At 43.1% G+C, this 19,366-nt stretch overlaps 1 long non-coding RNA gene across 1 annotated transcript; it reads left to right on the top strand.

Annotated features, from left to right (window-relative positions):
* The first annotated feature begins 877 nt into the window (after positions 1 to 877).
* Positions 878 to 18,155, top strand: LOC116984071. Its single transcript, XR_004414875.1, has 3 exons — positions 878 to 888; positions 6,457 to 6,460; positions 18,084 to 18,155. It is a non-coding gene; the product is annotated as an uncharacterized LOC116984071 (long non-coding RNA).
* Positions 18,156 to 19,366: the final 1,211 nt, after the last annotated feature.

Raw genomic sequence — 19,366 nt, 5'->3', positions numbered from 1 at the left:
TTACGTAACATGATGCATCATTGATTGTACCCAACTGGTTTCATTTACGGTACATTAGGATGATAAAGTATTATCTAGATCACTTAAGGCCTCACCATCATCAAATGAGTCATTTGAGAATTTGTTGGAACAAGAAATGTTCCCACCTTATACTTAAACTGACATAATGAAGGAGAGACACTTCAAAAAGTGATCCATTCAACATGTGGAAAAAATCATATGAGAAAAGTCAATAGTTTGTTATAGCGTTATGCTTTTTTATCACCTTCCATCCACATTAAGAAGAAAGAGCTATGATAATTCCTTAAGAGTTAAGGCTTTTGTAGAGATGTGATTATGTTGTCATCAACACCCTCCCTCTAATAATTGAATTACAACAGGAAGTAAAATAGCTTTTCACACTCAGCAGCATGTCGATGAAAAATACTCGACTGTGAATACTTTTTACTTGATGTTTGCATCCATGGAATGGAGGCAAAACATGGCCATCAACTGTGTAAGAATCTTCCCTTGCCAAATCCAATACCCCACCTAATAGCCACAGTCATCCCAGCCAATTCCGCTGGGAAATGGAATACCTGTTTGTATTTCACCTCAGCACTCTTTGGGCCAAAACGTAGAGGGATCCTGGTGTGACAGAGATTCAATTTAATTTGTTGAAGCAATGTTTGCCAATGCTGCTGTGTGAAAAGCAATTTTACTTCCTGTGTATCAAATTTTCTGACATTATTTATTACATTCCAATGAAATTGAGGAGTCATTATGAAGGATGATTTAGACTTTGAACATCCAATAACTGCAATACCTTGTTTGCAAAGCAAAATCCCTTCCAAAAAAAGACACAAAGCACTGGAATAACTCAGCGAACATAGATTGGTGACATTTCGGGTTGGGACCTTTCTTCAGACTGGGTGAGGGACCTTTCATCACTTCTTGAGATGCTGTCTGACCTGCTGAGTTACTCCAGAAATTTGTGTCTTTTTCTAAACCAGCATCTGCATTTCCTTGTTTCTACAAAATCCTTTCCAAATTAATTCCAGTAGACAATGAGCTACTCAGACCAGAAACGGGAAACTTTGACAACATGTGAAACCTGACCACTCGAAGGGGCGAGAACTATTTCTACATGTTTATGCCATAACGAATATATGAATAATTCAGTAATCCAATCAAATAAAAAATAACGCTATCTATAAAAGCCTAAATTCTTACAATTAGCCAACTTTTTTTTTCCTGGAGAAACTATTATACTTTCAAAGATCTGGGGATTGGTTTGTTCATCTGGAACTTATCTTTATGGTGTAGATCTCTACACTGTTAACTCATGATTGTTCCTCAGTGATCTCAATCCCTGCCCACAATGTGTCCCCAATCTGAGATGAATTTATTCCTGTCAGAGTCAGACTACTTAATTATAATTAAAAAAAGGTTGCACAAGAAAATAATAGAAATGGAGCCACTGCATTTCATCTTCTACTTCTAATTAACCATTCCCTTCCCCTAATGATTATGTGCTCATTGCAATTTTGTACATAACCCCTTTTCTTCTGTTGCCACCAACAGAAGATTTAGCATGAGATTTATATTTTGAAGGCGTTTGAAATGGGAGTCACTGTTGATAAATGTTGTTTATTTAAACAGTGTCAATCCTCTACTTGTTACATCAATTAATTTCATTTAGTCTGTAGATCTACATTACATTAAACTTTAACAAATATTCATTTTCCTTAAATGTGGCTATTAAACTCCATTGGAAGGTATTTCATTTCCTGTCTGGGAAATGCTTCAGATTTTATTTATTTAATGGAGTTTATTGACTATGCACATGTAGTCAAAGTTTCCTATTTCAGTTATAATGATTCTCTTGTTGACTGGGATTCAGCTAAAGGTCAGTAATATTTTTTCCTCTTCACGAGGTTACCATTCCATGTACTACTGAAATTCAGACATGGTTTGACAGCATAATTTCTAACTGAATATATATCTCGCTTATTTTCATTATCTGGTGTAAATCTTTCATTGTCTATTACAATAAACAGAATGAAGACACGAGGAACTGCAGATGCTGATTTACAAAAGAAGACACAAATTGCTGCAGATAGCACATCAGACAGCATCTCTGGAGAATATGAATAGGTAATGTTTTGTACCCTTCTTCAGACTGATTGGGGTGGGAGGGAGGGGGAGAAAACTGGAAGGGAAATGGGGACAGGACACAGCCTGTCAAGTGGCAGATGGTTGACAAAGGTCAGTGATGAAAAGGCAAAAAATGTGGGATAAGGAAAGGAGATGTGTGAATTGTGAAGCCGGAGGAAAGAATACAGGTGGATGGGGAATGAAAGCTGGAAGATCTCAGCGGGTTAAGCAACACCTGTGGAAGCAAAAGGTATAAGTTGACATGGTGGATCAAGACTCTGCAGTATAACTGAGAGGAAGCCAGAAACATTGGCACTATGAAGCAGTGTGAAGAGAGCAGTAAAGAGGCTGGTAAGTGATTGGAAGTTGAGTAGATGGATCCAGGTTGGGGAACGGGAGGTGGGACAGAGGCTGGTAGGTGATAGGAGGGGTCAGGTGGGACGGGAATAATGGGAAGATGAAACATATTGAGGGTGGCATGGGATAATGGGAGTATTGAGGAAAGGAAGAAATAAACTAGGTGGCCAGGTGTTTGTGTGCACACGAGGTTACCTGAAAGTGGAAGTTGTAAGCTACCCAAGCAGAATATGAGATGTTGTTCTTCCATTTTGCTGGTGGCCTCTCCCTGGCAATGAGGGACAGAAAGATGGTTGTGAGAGTGGAAGAAGAGCTAAATGACATTCAACTGGAAGCTTGAAATGGCTGTTGTAGACAAACTGCAGGTGTTTCATGAAACCACCAGCTAATCTACGCTTGGTTTCACCAATGCAGAGGAGGTACATCATGAACACTGAAGACAATAGGCTTGGTTGAAAGAGATGCAGGTCTACCTCCTCCTAACTCGGAAGGCCTGTATAGGTCCCTGGATGGTGTTGAGGGAGGAGATGGAGGGACAGTTGTTGCACCTCCTTTGGTTACAGGGGAGGTGTTGATGGGAAAGAACACGTGGAATGGAATCCAGCAGAAAACGGGAAGGTGGGGGAGCAGAGAAGATGCGGCTCGTGAAACAAGGCACCATTATGGATTTTTGCATATGTATGTACTTTGCAATCAGATTTGGTCTGTAATTAAGGTGACCACTAATATCTAATAATAATAATAATAATTTTCTGGGCCCAAATTTGCACAGCATATCGAAAAACATTTTAGTTTAATCATCTTTCAGGAGAGTGAGCATCACTATCAAGATATTATTTACTGTTCATAGCTAGATTAATATGAGGATAATTTCTGTTCTCCTCTTGTTCTGTTCTAGCATTGAATGCACAGTAGTTATACAAAGCACTGCATGTGCCTGGTTTGCTTATAAAAGTAAACACTGCAGACACTCAAAAGTTGAAATAAAAAGATAAGAGCACTGGAAATACTCAAGTCAGGCACCACGTCTGGAAAGGGAAATTTCAGATCAAGTTCATATTTCAGATCAAGTGACTTTAATCAGAAAAAGTTAGAGAAGGGTCAGGTTTTAGGCATTATAAAGATAGGAAAGGAGTGGAAGGGAAAAGGGAAGTGGGGATGGATGGCATGGTGGGGACAGGAGAGATTGTCAAGGTCATCATAAGGTCATACGTGATAGGAAAAGAATTAGGCCATTCGGCCCAGCAAGTCCACTCGGTGATGCTAGGTGAGATGGTGAAAGCAGATACAATGGAAAAGTTGGAGAGGTATTTTGAAAGACGCATGAACAAGCAAGGAATAGAGGGATCAGACCATGGGATTAGTTTGATGAGCATTCTGGCTGGCAGAGACAAGGTGGGCTGAAGGGTCTGTCCGTGTGCTATACAATGTTGAATAATGATTGTGCAATGCCAAAGAAAATAGCATGAAACGTGGACGAGGGATTTAATAACAATATTGTATTCAAATGCTGTAAGGTTATTGAACTTGATCAAGGATTGTTGAGTCAGAGATGCTGTAATGCATCTACTGCAGTCTGATCCCTGCACATATTTTCACTGTCACTGGAAATATCTCAGAAACTGTTGGCAAAAAAATGAAATGTAAGGCAGAGGGGAATTGTCATTTAAGAAGACTAAACTACAATGTTCAACAAAATTGAAACTCAATCTCAATTTGGATTTCCCAATGTACTTTAACCAATAAAATATACCACATTGGAAGAAGTATGCTTTCCTGATTTGCCAACAGGGAAATCAGGAAAGCACAATTTAACCAATTGACAGTAAGAAACACAGTAAATTCAGGTATTGCACCTCCTGCAGTTGCCCAAGAAGACACTATGGAAAGAGGAGTAGTTAGGGGTGAAATGATCCAGGATGTCTCGTTTAGTTTAGTTTAGTTTAGAGATACAGCGTGGAAATAGGCCCTTCTGCCTACCGACTCCGCGCCGACCAACGATCAACTGAGGACTAGTTCTATTCTACACACTAAGGACAATTTACAGAAGCCAATTAACCTACAAACCTGCACGCCTTTGGGGTGGGGGAAGAAACTGGAGCACCAGGAGAAATTCCAGATGGTTTCAGGGATAACGTGCAAACCCTGTACAGACAACACCCGTAATCAGGATTGAATCCGGGCCTCTAGAGTTGTAAAGCAGCAACTCAACCACGGAGCAACTGTGCCGCCATAAAATATCCTGGAATGAAAGGACAATTAGAATGTCAAGCTAATAGGGTGCGATATGTTTAATAATGGAACTAAACTGGAATTGGTAGAATTTACATGTAATTCATCCATTCATTTGCAGGATGAGTGCCTCAGGGTGTAGCCAGCATTTATTACTCACCTCTGAATACGCTTCAGAGGGTGATGTTGAGTCTACATTTTGATCTATAGCAATCTTTCTGGTGATGCTATTCTCACGGCGTTCCAAGATTTTGATCCAACAACGCCAAAGGACCGTATATATTTTCCATGCTTGGATGGTGAGTGCTTTGCTGCACCAGCTGTCCTAGTTCTTGTGCTGGTTGAGATTGTTGCTCTGAGAGATGCTGTGATAGTAATCTGGGTGAATAATTTAATTGTATTTTGTGGTATGGAACACACTGAGGCCAAACTGCAGCAGCATTGCATATTTAAGTTGGTACTGGGTTTGTTAGTCAAGTGGGCTGCTTTGTCCCGGCTTGTGTTAAACCTCTTGAATGTTTTTGGAGCTGCAAACATTCAAGCAATTGGAACATATTCCATGAAACTCATGACGTGCCATGTACGTGTTTGAAAATGGGCTTTGGCTTGGAAATGTTCCACTCAGGATACCCAGCCTCCAAACTATTCTTGTACCACGGAATTTATGTGGCTGGTCCATTTAAGATTCTGGTCCAAGGCGATGCAAATGGTATTGCCATTATATGTTAAAGGTTGAAGTGTAGATTCACTCTTGTTTATGATGGTCATTACCTGATACATGAATCTTACTTCCCATTTACCAGCTCACATAAAGGTATTACTGCCAAGAGTATAGACTGTAGAAGATTTCCAATTGGAATTGAACACTAGCAAATGCTAATACCTGGAGTTTTGTCAACATTTGTGGTTCAGCCAGTTGGAGAAGGTGGTGGTTAGGGATTAGTTTGGTTTGCATTAAGATAAGTGGTGGAGGTCCCTCTTGCTTTCCAAGTGAATTATGGAATTGTGCTGGCAATGGTTCAATCCTCTTGCACACTTAGATCCGTCTAGTTTCCCCATCGTAAACGTTTGGAGAACAGTGAAAACACAGACTTGGGGGATCTGTGTTATTGGGAGAAATGTTTAGTTTTAATTTTTTTAGTTTTAGTTTTAGAGATACTCTGCCATCATGTTTGTTCCTTCTCTTCACTTCCTGTACTACACAGTGGCACTAAGCTGTGTTATAATGTTGTGAAGTCAGAGCAGTACACCATGGAAACAGTCCCTTCGTCCCAATTTGTCCTTGCCGACAAATTTGTTTAACCAAGCTGGGACCACTTGCCTGCACCTGGCCCATATCCTGCTGAACATTTCCTCTCCATGAGGAGTTTTCCCAACTCCATGTTCAATACGTGGGGGATTACTTCTTCCTTGCAACCGTTGCTTCCTGGTGTTGTCACTCCTGATGTCTTCGATGATCCTTCATATATATAATTTCTCATTTTCTAGTAATTTGTTTTTTCTTCCTGTCCAGTCCTGTTGCTGTACATTCCTCCACAGGCTCACCAGTCCTCTGGTAATGCTCTTATGCAGCTATCAGACAACAGGCACCATCCGTTCCCTTTACAGAGCATTGGATCATTCAACCACTTCTGTAATCCTGATGGCTTGGTGATTACTGATTACAAGTATGCTCCATTGTCCACACCCTTGACTCTGAGCCAGAACCATTATTCAGCCAACTCTTTGGAGGAAAGTCCCCTGCTCACTGAGACTAATGGGATGCTTGGCAAATTATTGCCAGCTACAGGGGAAATAAAAGATTAGAAGGAGCTGACAGGGTAATGGAATTAAGAGCATTGTCAGATTTGCCATGAACTAATTAAATAGTGTAAACTCATGGGCCAATTTCCTGCAGGTCGATCATTGCCATCAACATGAAGACTCTCATTTTTTACCTGCTCTTATTGTATTTTGCGTTCAGACATTTTGGGGGCATATGCCCTTGAACTCTAACATCCTCTAAGCATAGTTTTAGCATGATAGATAATTTGATAACTCAATACAGTAACCGAATTTTAGACAAAAAAGGCTGGAGTAACTCAGCTGGTCAATCAGCATCTCTGGAAAAAAGCCCACTAAGTCCACACCGCCCAACAACCACCAATACACTAGTTCTATACTACACACTAGGGACAATTTTTTTTTTTTACAGAAGCCAATTAACCTCCAAACCCACAAGTCTTTGGAATGTGGGTGGAAACCGGAACACCCGGAGAAAACTCACTGTCACAGGGAGAACGTACAAACTCCATATGGATAGCACCCATAGTCAAGATTGAACCCGTGACTGGTACTTTGAGGCAGCAACTCTATTGCGCCACTGTGTCGCCCTGTTAAGCAGGCTAGCACTTTATTTCTTGGAGCATAGGAGATTGATTTTACCTCGAGTCCGCGCTGACCAGCGATCCCCATACACCAGCACTATCCTGCACACTAGGGACAATTTCAATCTTTACCAAACCAATTAACCTACAAACCTGTACGTCTTTCGAGTATGGGACGAGACCTGGGAAAACCTATGCAGGTCACGGGGAGAATGTACAAACTTGTACAGACAAACCTCCCGTAGTTAGGATCAAACCTGGGTCTCTGACACTGCAAGGCAGCAACTCTACCCTCTACCCCCCACCCCCCCCCCCCCCCCCCCCCCCACCCCCCCCCCCCGACTCCCCAATCCCACTGCCTCAGATGTATGCACCTATCATTTGCCTGGCTTAGTCCTGCCCCTACTTCTCTTCCAGCTTTCTCTCCCAACTACAATCAGTCTGAAGAAGGGTCCCATCCCAAAACATCACCTATCATCATCCATGTTGTCTAGAGATGCTGCCTGACCCGTTGAGCTACTCCAGGACTTTGTGTTTTTTGCTGATTATTTCAGCATCTGCAGTGCCTTTTGTCTTCAGATTATGACTTGTTGATTAACATCTAGGGAGGAAATTTTCCACCATTGTCTGTGGATGAAGAAAAACCTCTTTTACGTTTGTATCTGAAATGCCTTATTGCACAAGAGCTAAATTTGTGTTTTACAAAACATCTGCCAACTTACTTCTCCCATATAGAAATTTTGAGGCAGTAAAATGTGGTTTCATTTCCTTTTCAACGCAATCTGTTTGTCCCTTTGCTCGTTCCCCTTTCAAGATAATTGTTTTCAGCACATTGCTTTCGCTTGAGAAGAAAATGGATGGGTAGTTTATTTCATGAAGCAAGAAAGGTTAAGCTGGGAAGAGTGTAAAGAAGATTTATAAGGATGTTTATTTTAGGAAGGGACTGCAGATGCTGGTACGTCCTTATAAATAGACACAGAATGCTGGAGTAACTCAGCGAGACAGGCAGCATCTCTGGAAAGAAGGAATGGATGATGTTTTGGGTCGAGACCCTTCAGACTGAGAGTCAGGGGAGAGGGAGTCTAGAGATATGGAAGACTAAGGTGTGAAAATGACAGATTAAAGCAGACGATGTTAAGGAAACGTAGAATGGCTCATTGTTCGCTGAGGGGAAGTTGACAAGGAAGCAAACAATCAGTAAAATTAATTAAAAGGACAGTGAAACTAGTCAGAGAACTAAGGTGGAGACAGCAATCGTTTTGCTGAACACCTCCGCTCAGTCCGCCTAGGCCTACTTGATCTCCTGGTTGCTAAACACTTTAACTCCCATTCCCATTCTGTCCTTTCTGTCCTCCACTGTCAGAGTGAGGCCCAATACACATTGGAGGAATGTGCACCTGTAGAAGTTCAAGAGAATCCTCTTTGACATACCGAATCTCCGTAATCTTCTCAAGAAGTAGAGAAGCTGATGTGCTTTCTTTACGATTGCATCAGTGTGCTGGGTCCAGGATAGATCATTGGAAATATGCACGCCCAGGAATTTAAAATAAAAAAACAAGAAATTCGGGAAATACCAGGTTAGATAGTATCTGTGGAGAGACAAATAATCAACGTTTCATGTCGATAATCATTCATCAGAATTCTTTAAATGAAAGGTTATGGGTTTTTAATGTTAATGCTCTGGAGATCCTGTCTGCTGAATATGTGCAAGATGCTCTGTTTTTTATTTTATTTGCTTTATAACTATTTCACGTGGTTGTGACACTGCTAGCAAGACTGGCATTCAATGCCCTTTTGACTGTAGTGATCCTTGGGTTGGTGGTGGTGAGCCATCTTAGTAAACCACTTCAGGTCTTGCTCTGAAGGCTGTCACACAGACCTATAATGTTGGGAATAAGACAACGAAGAGATGTTCAAGAAGGCAAATAAACGCACAAACATATTATAGATCATATGACAGGTGCCACCGTGATCAGAAATATTACTGGAGTCCAGAGAGTGTAGCAATATCTAATTGTGGTATAGAATATATCAATGAAGAGATGTCATAAAAGAATAGCTTCAGTATCAGGTATCTGCCTTCTGCTAATATAAATCCCCAGAAAATGTTCAGGTCGTGCTGTAGGTTTAATCTTCTTTTATTTTTCAGCAGTCTCCTGCTTCTACACCAGGCCGGCGGTTTCTGAAGTGGTTGATGAAGCCAATATGAGATGCACAGACACTGTCTCCTTTGAGCAGGAGTTGCTTGTAGTTTGGGACCACTGCTTCTACTGGCTTCTCTGTGCTCCTGATGAAGCAACTAAAGGAACTCAAGTGCCTCCTTCTACTTTTCTCGCCAAACCCCTTCTCTGTTATGAGCGAGAGGGATTCCCTCAAGTGCTTTGGAAAGTCACACTTTTTAAATGAAGCTTTCAAAACGCTTTTGATTTGAATTTCTATCTTAAATAGCATCACCATGGATAAGGAAAAGGAGAGTTGGGACTTAAAGGAAATACAATTAGTGAATTTAATCAGGGTAGTTTGGATCATGTGGGTGGGATGGAAGCTTGATTCGAGACATTCAACAATGAATAATGTAAGGGGTAGGAGTGTTCTGCAGGTGAGTCTATCGGCCTAGAACATGTAACAGTTACATGCATAGGTTTAGTTATTTTAAGAGCAGGGTTGGTATAGAACGAGGTCTCACGGCAGGATGATAATATGAATTGGTGAAGGTTAGAAAGAAAGAGTCAGCATGAAGGGTGACATTAAAGGAGAGTGGGAAATCCACAAACGAGAGAGATGGATCTCCCAAACCACCATCTGGAGGAACAAGAGTAGCAAATGGTTGGGTTAACTAAATTTCTCTTCAAACCCATTTCCATCCAATTACTTGACACACAAATGTTGTTCCTTCATACTTGCTGGTTCAAGATTCTACAAGTGCTGTTTTACCTGCATTGTATCTAAATCTACAGAAGATGGATTTTGGTAGTTCAAGAAAATTGACCACCAACAACTTCTAAAGGGTAAGTACAACACAACACCCATACCCATGAATGAAAATTTTAAAAAGGCGATTTTCTTTATAAAATGAAGCTTTTATAAAGAAATTCGAGATGGAGACTTAAGAGATGGGTGAGATGATCAGGCTAGGGTTGTTTAGGAAACTACTGTGGCATGTTCACCAAGATCCATGATGGACATAGTATGGAATATTATAGAATATTTAGATTGAGGCACAGGGGACCAAATAGACTCTCCTGGAGAGAGTGTACGTCAGGGGTTGCCTGGGACAAAGGATTTGGGAAGGATAAGTCAGGATGGAGGTGGTCAAGTCAGAACCATATTCTTTTAACCCCCTTGAATATTAATGTTCAATTCAATGTTACTTTATCTAATTATATGTGTTGCAATTGTAATATATAGATGTTGGGTTTACTCACATTTACCTTGTGATAATCTAATCTCCACTCTCTGCCTAAACCAGTGGTTCTTAACCTTTTTGGCCCCACAACCCCATCAGACATTCTTGGTCAGTACCATGACCCCCGAAACAAAAATTGAAAAAAACCCAGCTCTATTCATTAAAACGCTGCCACTTTGTCACGAGCCATGTGTAGCATTGGGAGGTTTTCTTGAAGTGACAGGTTCAAGGAATTCACCTCGGCGAAGAAGTCAGCTAAGTAAGCAACCTTCATCATGAACAGTTCATCCTGCATCTTTTCATGAAGCTGCTTCTCCTTCTCAGTACATCCGCTCTCCAAGAACAGCTCTATTTCCTCTCGAAGTTGAATCGCACGATTGAGAACTTTACCACACGAAAGCCAGCGGACCTCTGTGTGAAATATCAGAAAAGTGAGATCGGCTCCCATTTCTTCACACATCGCTTTGAAGATTCTTAAGTTTGTTACACTCCCTCAGATGTGGTTCACAATCTTCACCATATCTGAAAGCACTTCTCGAAGACAAGGAGGGAGAGTTTCATCGCTAAAGCATGGCGATGTATCATGCAGTGGGTGAAGGAGACATGGGGTGCGACATCCTTCACGAAGGCTTTGCAGCCGGATCTGCAACCTACCATGGAAGGTGCCCCATCTGTACACACCCCGACAAGGCGTTCCCAGCCAAGCTCATGTTTGATGAGGAAGGCTTCCAGCATTCTGAACACATCTTCCATCTTCCTTCGGGAGTGGTAGTAGCCAATGGGTCAGATAACAGGTACTCCTCCTTCATGGCTTCTCCATCAAGGTAACGAACGTAGACTAGCAGTTGGGAACATGAGGCAACAACTGTGAATACACTGGACTGCTCTTCACAGCGCTCACTACTTGCAGCAGAATATCATTACTCGTATCCGTGATTTGACTTTTGACTGTGTCATTCGAAAGGGAAATATGCCTCAACTTTTACAACATAATTATTAGTAAAAGGTAAAAGAAGGTAGATAGGCTTAGTATTTACTTTAAATAAAGAACTTTCCTGGCCTTTTTTTGTGAACAATTTTGAATCACAGCATGAAAAATTATTGTCTGGCAATGATTGATTCAATACTATTGATTCAATACGTTGAATTCGTGGGGCTGTGGTCTGCGGAGCTTCTAGTCGGGGGCGTGGCGTGGAGTTACCATCTGGAGCCTGGGATCCCTCGCTGGGGATCGCCAGAGAAGAGCTCCGACTGCCGGTCTGCGGCCTATAACATCCTGAAGCCGCGGACTCCGGTAGGAAAATCCCGAGTCGGGACCTCCAAGCCGCAGAGCATGTTTGTCCGTCCCGACGTCGGAGTTTGGATCATCCCGACGAGAGGGCCTGTACATCGGGCCATTCATAGTGGCGACTCCGGAAGGGTTATGGCCCCGACCACCGGTGAACAAAGGAGGAGGACTGGCTGAACCTTATTGCCTTCCACCACAGTGAAGAATGCTGCTGTGGATGTTTGTGTTAAATTTTATTGTGTATTGTGTGTTCTTTTTAAGTGAATCGCTGCTGGCAAATTCATTTCACTGCACCTTCGGGTATATGTGAAGAATAAAATTGCCTTTGACTTTGAATACTTAGCCTGGCCAAATCCACAAGACATTCCCGAGACATTGTAGTGCTTAAATAATTCTTAATCAGCTTGAGTTTGCTAAATGACCTCTCTGCAGAAGCTACTGTTGCTGGAAATGTTAATAATATTCTTAAGCTAACACAAACATTTGGAAACAGGTCACCAAGTCTATACTCTGTAAACAAGTTCAACAGATCTAATGGTTTTAACTGCATTTACAAAATTCACCCTCCCGCTAACACACACACTCAGCCACATGCTCAGACACACACTCACTCACCCACTTACATCCACCCACACACACCCACACAAACCCACAAACACACACTCCCTCACACACCCACCCACTCCCACACACCCACCCACACACCAACTCACACACTCACTTACCCACACACTCACACCCATGCACACCCACTCACCCACACCCACCCACGCACACCCACTCACCCACACCCACACACTCACACCCACTCACACACACCTGTCATGACAATGAGTCATGATGATGATATGCAAATATCTTGACCTTTGTATCAGCTGACATGGAGGTCAGATTGCATGCGCACTGTGTAAGCCTAGGCAGGAGGCTATGGCTGGGTGAGATAATAAACGCGGAGACCAAGGAATGTAACCTATAAATATTGTGTCAGTATTATTATTATTCCACATCTGAGGCCAGGATGTGACATTGGCGACGAGGATATTTAGGATATTTTGGATTCTGAATCCGTGGCTACGAGCTGGAATTTTAATTTTTTTAAATGGCAGTCGCTGGAGCTGATTTATTAGCACTTCGCGGAGTTCCACACTTCGATCATGCGGGTGATGCAAGTACCGTCAGCGTGAAGTGGAATGCTTGGTTGGTGGAATTCGAAGCTTACGCCGACAATCGAGGGTTCTTTCTTTCTTGAGGAGAGTATGCCGGGGCAGAAGGCGCAGCGGAGAGCATTTCTTCTTTTCACCGCGGGGCCAGCAGTTCGAGAAATGTTTAAAACATTCCCTGATACCGGAATGAAGGAATAAGAAAGCCGTTGATGCTTTGAAATTTTGCTACAATGGCAGAACCGCTAAGAAAGTTGATCAGGAAAGACGTACCGTTCCAGTTTGGTAGTGAACAGAGATAGGCATTCAAATCACTGAAACAGAGTCTAATGAGTGCAGAAACCCTTGGATATTATGAGCCAGCTGCACCAACAAAAGTCATAGCAGATGCTAGTCCGGTCGGCTTAGGAGCAGTGCTGGTACAGACACATGCAGATTAACCCAGAATCATAGTATATGCCAGTCGATCGTTAACCAGTGTGGAGAGAAAGTATTCTCAAACAGAGAAAGAAGCACTGGGACTAGTGTGGGCCTGTGAAAGGTTCCATGCATACTTGTATGCAGGGCCGGCCTTAGGGGGTGCGGGGCTCAATTGGGAACAATTATGGTGAGCTCCAGGTTCCCAGCCAAGGTCTGTCAGCCCAGTTATTTAGTATATATTATGAGATTGTACACTAAGGTGCTATGGATTATACACTGTGTGAATCTCTCCTGCTCACTTTTGACTGTCAGTACCTCCACTGGCTTCCAACCTTTACCGTGACAGCTAATTAACATTAAACTGCTTTATGTGATTGGACACAATGCCCTTGGAGACAGCGGCTGATTGGACGGGAGACCTATTTGTTGATTAGACGAGAATTTTAAGGCAAGCTGGTTGATGATCGGACACAACCCCCTTAGAGACAGCGATTGATTGGCCGCCAAATAATCAGGCACAAAAAAATTGACAAATAGGAAAACAAAAATCGCTGGTCGGTGCGAACTCAGTGGACTATCTGGCTGTATCTCCAAACTAAACAGTATAACATGCAGGTACATTCATTTAAAATAAAATTCAGTGATTATTTCACATGATTTATCACTGTGTAAAGCTCAGTATCTGACCAATTTCTATTTAACATGTTTGGTCTGCCGCAAGCATTTTTCTCTCCCAAAACAGTTCATATCTAGCAATACGATCAACGAACCAGACAGCAGTTGGACACAGTCATGCAATTCGCAAGCGATTGATAAGATTTGATGGGGCACCCTGAGCTTTTTTGCACTAGTATTAGGGGTAATTATTGAATTTAGTCGTTTCTCATACGTTCTCATACAATCTATGAGTATTGTGTTTACACGCCTGTTATGCTGCTGAAAATAAGAATTTCATTGTTCTGTTGTGGGTACACACGACAATTATACATTCTTGACTCGACTCTTCACTCATGCATTTGCGCAATAGAAAATGGGTAACCATTGCGCTCTGCGCCAAGTTAAAAAGAGTCAGCAGTTAGTCAGGAAGTTTGCACTGACCACTTGAAAATAAATCAGTGGTTAACTGGCAATGTAAACGTGATGGTGTGCCTGCCACCAAAGCAACAGGAAGGTGGGGTAGAGGGAGATGAATGTGGATGGACAGGGGGTGAAACAAAAAGATAATGAGCCGGTTTCAGTCCAACAGCAGTACAAAACTTGAAACAGCTGGTCACAGGGCTAAGAGGCTAAAGTGCTTCAGGCTGCTGTTGGACTGAAACCAGCTCTTTATCTTTTTGTTTCACAGAATCACTTCAAGCCCGGTCTCTGCATTATAAGTGCAACATGAACAGTGATAGAAATGGGTTTTAAGAACTTTTAGGAATTATATTCTCTGAAATTGAAGATAGACATAAATCTGGAGTAACTCAGCAGGACAGGCAGCGCAGCGACTTTGGAGAGATGACCCTTCTTCAGACTGAACTGAACTGTTGTCGGTGAGAGTACTTGGGATTGTCTGAAGAAGGGTCTCGACCAGAAACGCAACCCTCTCCCCAGAGCCCATGCCCATCCCGCTGAGCCACCTTCAACTTCAGAGCCAAACAAAAAACACAGAATGCTGGAGGAACTCAGCGGGAAAGGCAGCACCCGCGGAGGGAACAGACCAGGACTCTCTCTCTCCATCCCACCCCCCACCAACAGAAAGGTACCGCAGATGAAGCCGTCACCGCAAAACATCTAAGAAGGAACTGCAGATGCTGGAAAATCGAAGGTAGACAAAAATGCTGGAGAAACTCAGCGGGTGAGGCAGCATCTATGGAGTGAAGGAAATAGCCAACGTTTCGGGCCGGGTCTGAAGAAGCGTTTCGGCCCAAAACGTTGCCTATTTCCTTCGCTCCATGAATGCTGCCTCACCTGCTGAGTTTCTCCAGCATTTTTGTCTACCGCAAAACGTCAATGATTCCGGGAATACCGAGGCGACAGGGTGAGAGAGAGGGAGTAAGAGAGCTCTAGAGAGAGGCAAGATGGGGAGTGGGAGAGAGAGAGGGCGAGAGAGAGAGGGAGGGAGAGAGCGAAAGACAGAGTGACACAATGTGGGTCGGTAGGTGAATGACTAACCTGCACACCAAGAAGAAACCCCTTCTCGCCGTCTGGAGCCCTCAATCATGATGGTGAATTTACAGAAATTCTCAATGTGTCATCAATGTGTCATCTTGTTCCTCCAGCAATTTTGTGTACCATCAATGTGTCATCGATCTACATTCCTCTGTAAATGTAATTGTGTTTTGAACAAGTATTGAACGCATGAATTTTATTCAAAGGAACGTGGCGTCATTTATACTTGTTCAAAACACAATTACATTTACTGAGGAATGTGGATCGATGCATTGATGACATATTGTATAACTACTTGTTAACTACTGGCTGTTAACAAGTGCTAACAGTAGTAGTTAACAAATCGTTTGTGTCTGATGGCCGTGCAGCAGTTGTTATCCATGTTCGTTTAAAGAAAATCCTGATGGCGAATGTTTAAAAAAAAATCTTTATTTAACAAAGCGAATTCGTATTTCCGTACGAAATACGGAACATTAGCGCGGGACCCCCCTTAGGTGCGGGGCCCAATTGGGAGCAATCGGTCCAATTAGCTTAAGGCCGGCCCTGCTTGTACGGCATTGAATTGGAACTTGTTACAGATCACAAGCCGCTGGAAGTGATCTATTCGACAAGGTCTAAGCCATGTGCCAGAATAGAACATGGGTGCTGAGACTCCAACAGCACAAGTACAAAGTAGTCCACATTGCTGGGAAAGCAAATATCGCTGACTCACTGTCGAGACTGTTAAAGGATGAACAGCTGGAAACAACATCCACGCTGGAGATGGAAACAGAGAACTTTGTGTGATTCGTCGCAATTCAGTCAACGGCAGGAGCCGTGACAATGAAGGAAGGTGAAAGGGAATCAGAACATGATCCTGAACTCAAAGATATCAGAGAGCGTATTCGCAGTGGGCAATGGGATCAATGCCCTTACAAAGCATATATTCCCATAAAAGATGAATTTTGTGTAATTGGTCAGTGTGTGCTGAGAGGTAGCAGATTGGTGATCCCGCAGGCATTACGACCAAGGATCATGTCATTATGTCATGAAGGACATTTAGGCATCGTCGGTACTAAACAGAATTTGCAGAGCAAAGTGTGGTGGCCAGGTTGTGAGAAAGATGCTGGAATATTTGTCAAGACTTGTCACGGATGCCAAATCACAAGCAGGAGAAACCCACCAGAGCCAATTAGAAGTACAAAGTTACCAACAGGACCATGGGTTGACATAGCTATTGTCTTTCTTGGACCACTTCCAACAGGTGAATCAATTATGGTAGTGGTAGACTACTCTAGTAGGTACTATGAGTATGCAGTGATGAAGACAACTACAGCAGAAAAGACTGTAAGGCATTAGTAGAGATCTTCGCCAGACACGGGTTGCCTGTTACATTGTACTCCGACAATGGGCTACAGTTTGTTTCTGAGACGTTTGCTGAATACATGAGAATCACAGGCATCCATCATCACAAGGTGACTCCGAAATGGCCACAAGCTAACGGAGAAGTAGAGAGACAAAACCAGTCCATAGAGAAGAGGATACGAATCGCCCATGCCGAAGGAAAAAACTGGAAAGAGGCACTGTTAGCATACGTAGCTGTATATCGGGCGATCGCTCACTCAACGACAGGGAAAAGTCCAGCAGAAGCTTTGTTTGGAAGGAAAATTCGCACTAAAATACCAGAAGTGCGAGAGATCATGGAAGACCAGGAGCTGAGAGGCTGTGATGCCGAAAAGATAGGTGCGGCAAAATGGTATACCGACTTGAAACGAGGAGCCAGGCACTCTGAAATAATTCCTGGGGATGATGTGCTAGTGAGGCGAGATGAAGGTGGCAAGATAGACACTCCTTACTGTTGCCAGCCATACAAATGTTGTATCAAGGAGCGGCAGCATGGTGACAGTCAAGCCTCCAGAAGGAAGGTGTTATCTACAAGAAAAATGTATCGAGTGTCAAAAAAGTACATGTCCAGGGACACACAAAACGAGATAGCCAAAATCCACCATGAGCTACTGATTCATAGGGGCCAGACGACTGGTGAGTGAGCAGAGTTCCAGAGGCAGCACGCTGCAACGCAGGTGGTGAGCAGAGAAAGTATCTGGTTGACAACACATATTAATTCTGGTAAAGGATGTCATGACGATGAGTAATGGTGATGATATGCAAATATCTTGACCTTTGTATCAGCTGATTTGGAGGTCAGATCGCATGTGCACTGTGTACGCCTAGGCAGGAGGCCATGACTGGGTGAGATAATAAACACGGAGACCAAGGAATGTAATCTATAAATATTGTGTCAGTATCATTATTATTCCACATCTGAGGCCAGGATGTGACATCACCCACTCACCCACACTAGCTCACACACACCCACCCACTGACCCACCCACACACACCCACTGACCCACCCACACCCACTGACGCACCCACACCCACTCACACCCAAACCCAGGCCCGGACCACTGAAACAGCCACAGCTGCCGACTCTCACCATCTCCAGGGGCGGGGCCACAGCAGCCACTGTTGCCGACCTTCACTGTCTTGAGAAAACCACTGAGAAATTCCCAGCCCCCCTCCTTCAGCTCCCGGGCCCCCTTTTGGATTCCGGGCCCAGGTACGATGTACCCCCTGCACCATCCTCTCATAGGCCCTGTGTGTGTGGTATGTATAAAATACTGTGTGTGGTATGTACCTTTGTTAAGTTCCTAAAAATGGGCTCAACAAATTGATAGACATTAGACAATAGATAATAGACAATAGGTGCAGGAGTAGGCCATTCGGCCCTTCGAGCCAGCACCACCATTCAATGTGATCATGGCTGATCATCCCCAATCAGTACCCCGTTCCTGCTTTCTCCCCATATCCCGACTCCACTATTTTTAAGAGCCCTATCTAGCTCTCTCTTGAAAGCATCTAGAGAACCTGCCTCCACCGCCCTCTGAGGCAGAGAATTCCACAGACTCAACACTCTCTGTGAGAAAAAGTGTTTTCTCGTCTCCGTTCTAAATTGCTTACTCCTTATTCTTAAACTGTGGCTCCTGGTTCTGGACTCCCCCAACATCGGGAACATATTTCTTGCCTCTAGCGTGTCCAAACCCTAAACAATCTTATATGTTTCAATGAGATGCCCTCTCATCCTTCTAAACTCCGGAGTGTACAAGCCCAGCTGCTCCATTCTCTCAGCATATGAGAGAATGCTATTTACAACCCTTCATGACCCCCGGAAAAACTCCAAACGACCCTCATGGGGTCACGACCCCCCAGGTTAAGAACCACTGGCCTAAACCTACTCATTTCATATCATTCTGGACTTGAAATGCCATAATGGTGGTTTATGGCAGGAATAACAACGAACTGAGGTTTAGTATATTTGACATTCCCCCTCCCCCTCCCCACAATCAGTCAGAAGAAGTGCCCTGACCTGAAACGTTACCTATCCATTTTCTCCAGAGGTGCTGCCTTATCCGCTGAGTTACTGCAGGTCTGTGTGTCTATCTTTAATATAGAAGAGCTGTTGTGAAGAAATGTAATAGATTTAGTTTTGCTCTCCACTGTGCTGAGTATTTCAAGCATTTTCTGGTTTTATCTAAATTCTTTTAGCATGGAACGACTTTTCAATTAAATTGAACTGTCTCCATCAGTTGCTTGCGCTGCTGAGAGCTTCAGATATGTTCTGCAATTGGGTTCAGGTCTCCAGTGTTTTACCTTTGTATATGTAATTCAACATTGCCATGTTGTTGTTGGGTATTATTGCTGAAGGGGAGTTCCACAATACAACTAATCTGCTAATTAATCTTGATCTATTCTTAACCTTTTAGATTATTCCCCAGGGACACGGCGGCTGATGAGGCCAATGTTGCGACCT

The sequence above is a fragment of the Amblyraja radiata genome, chromosome 19, assembly GCF_010909765.2.
Source record: "Amblyraja radiata isolate CabotCenter1 chromosome 19, sAmbRad1.1.pri, whole genome shotgun sequence".
NCBI classification, from domain to species: Eukaryota; Metazoa; Chordata; class Chondrichthyes; order Rajiformes; family Rajidae; genus Amblyraja; species Amblyraja radiata.
This window is presented reverse-complemented; position numbering and strand designations above follow the sequence as displayed.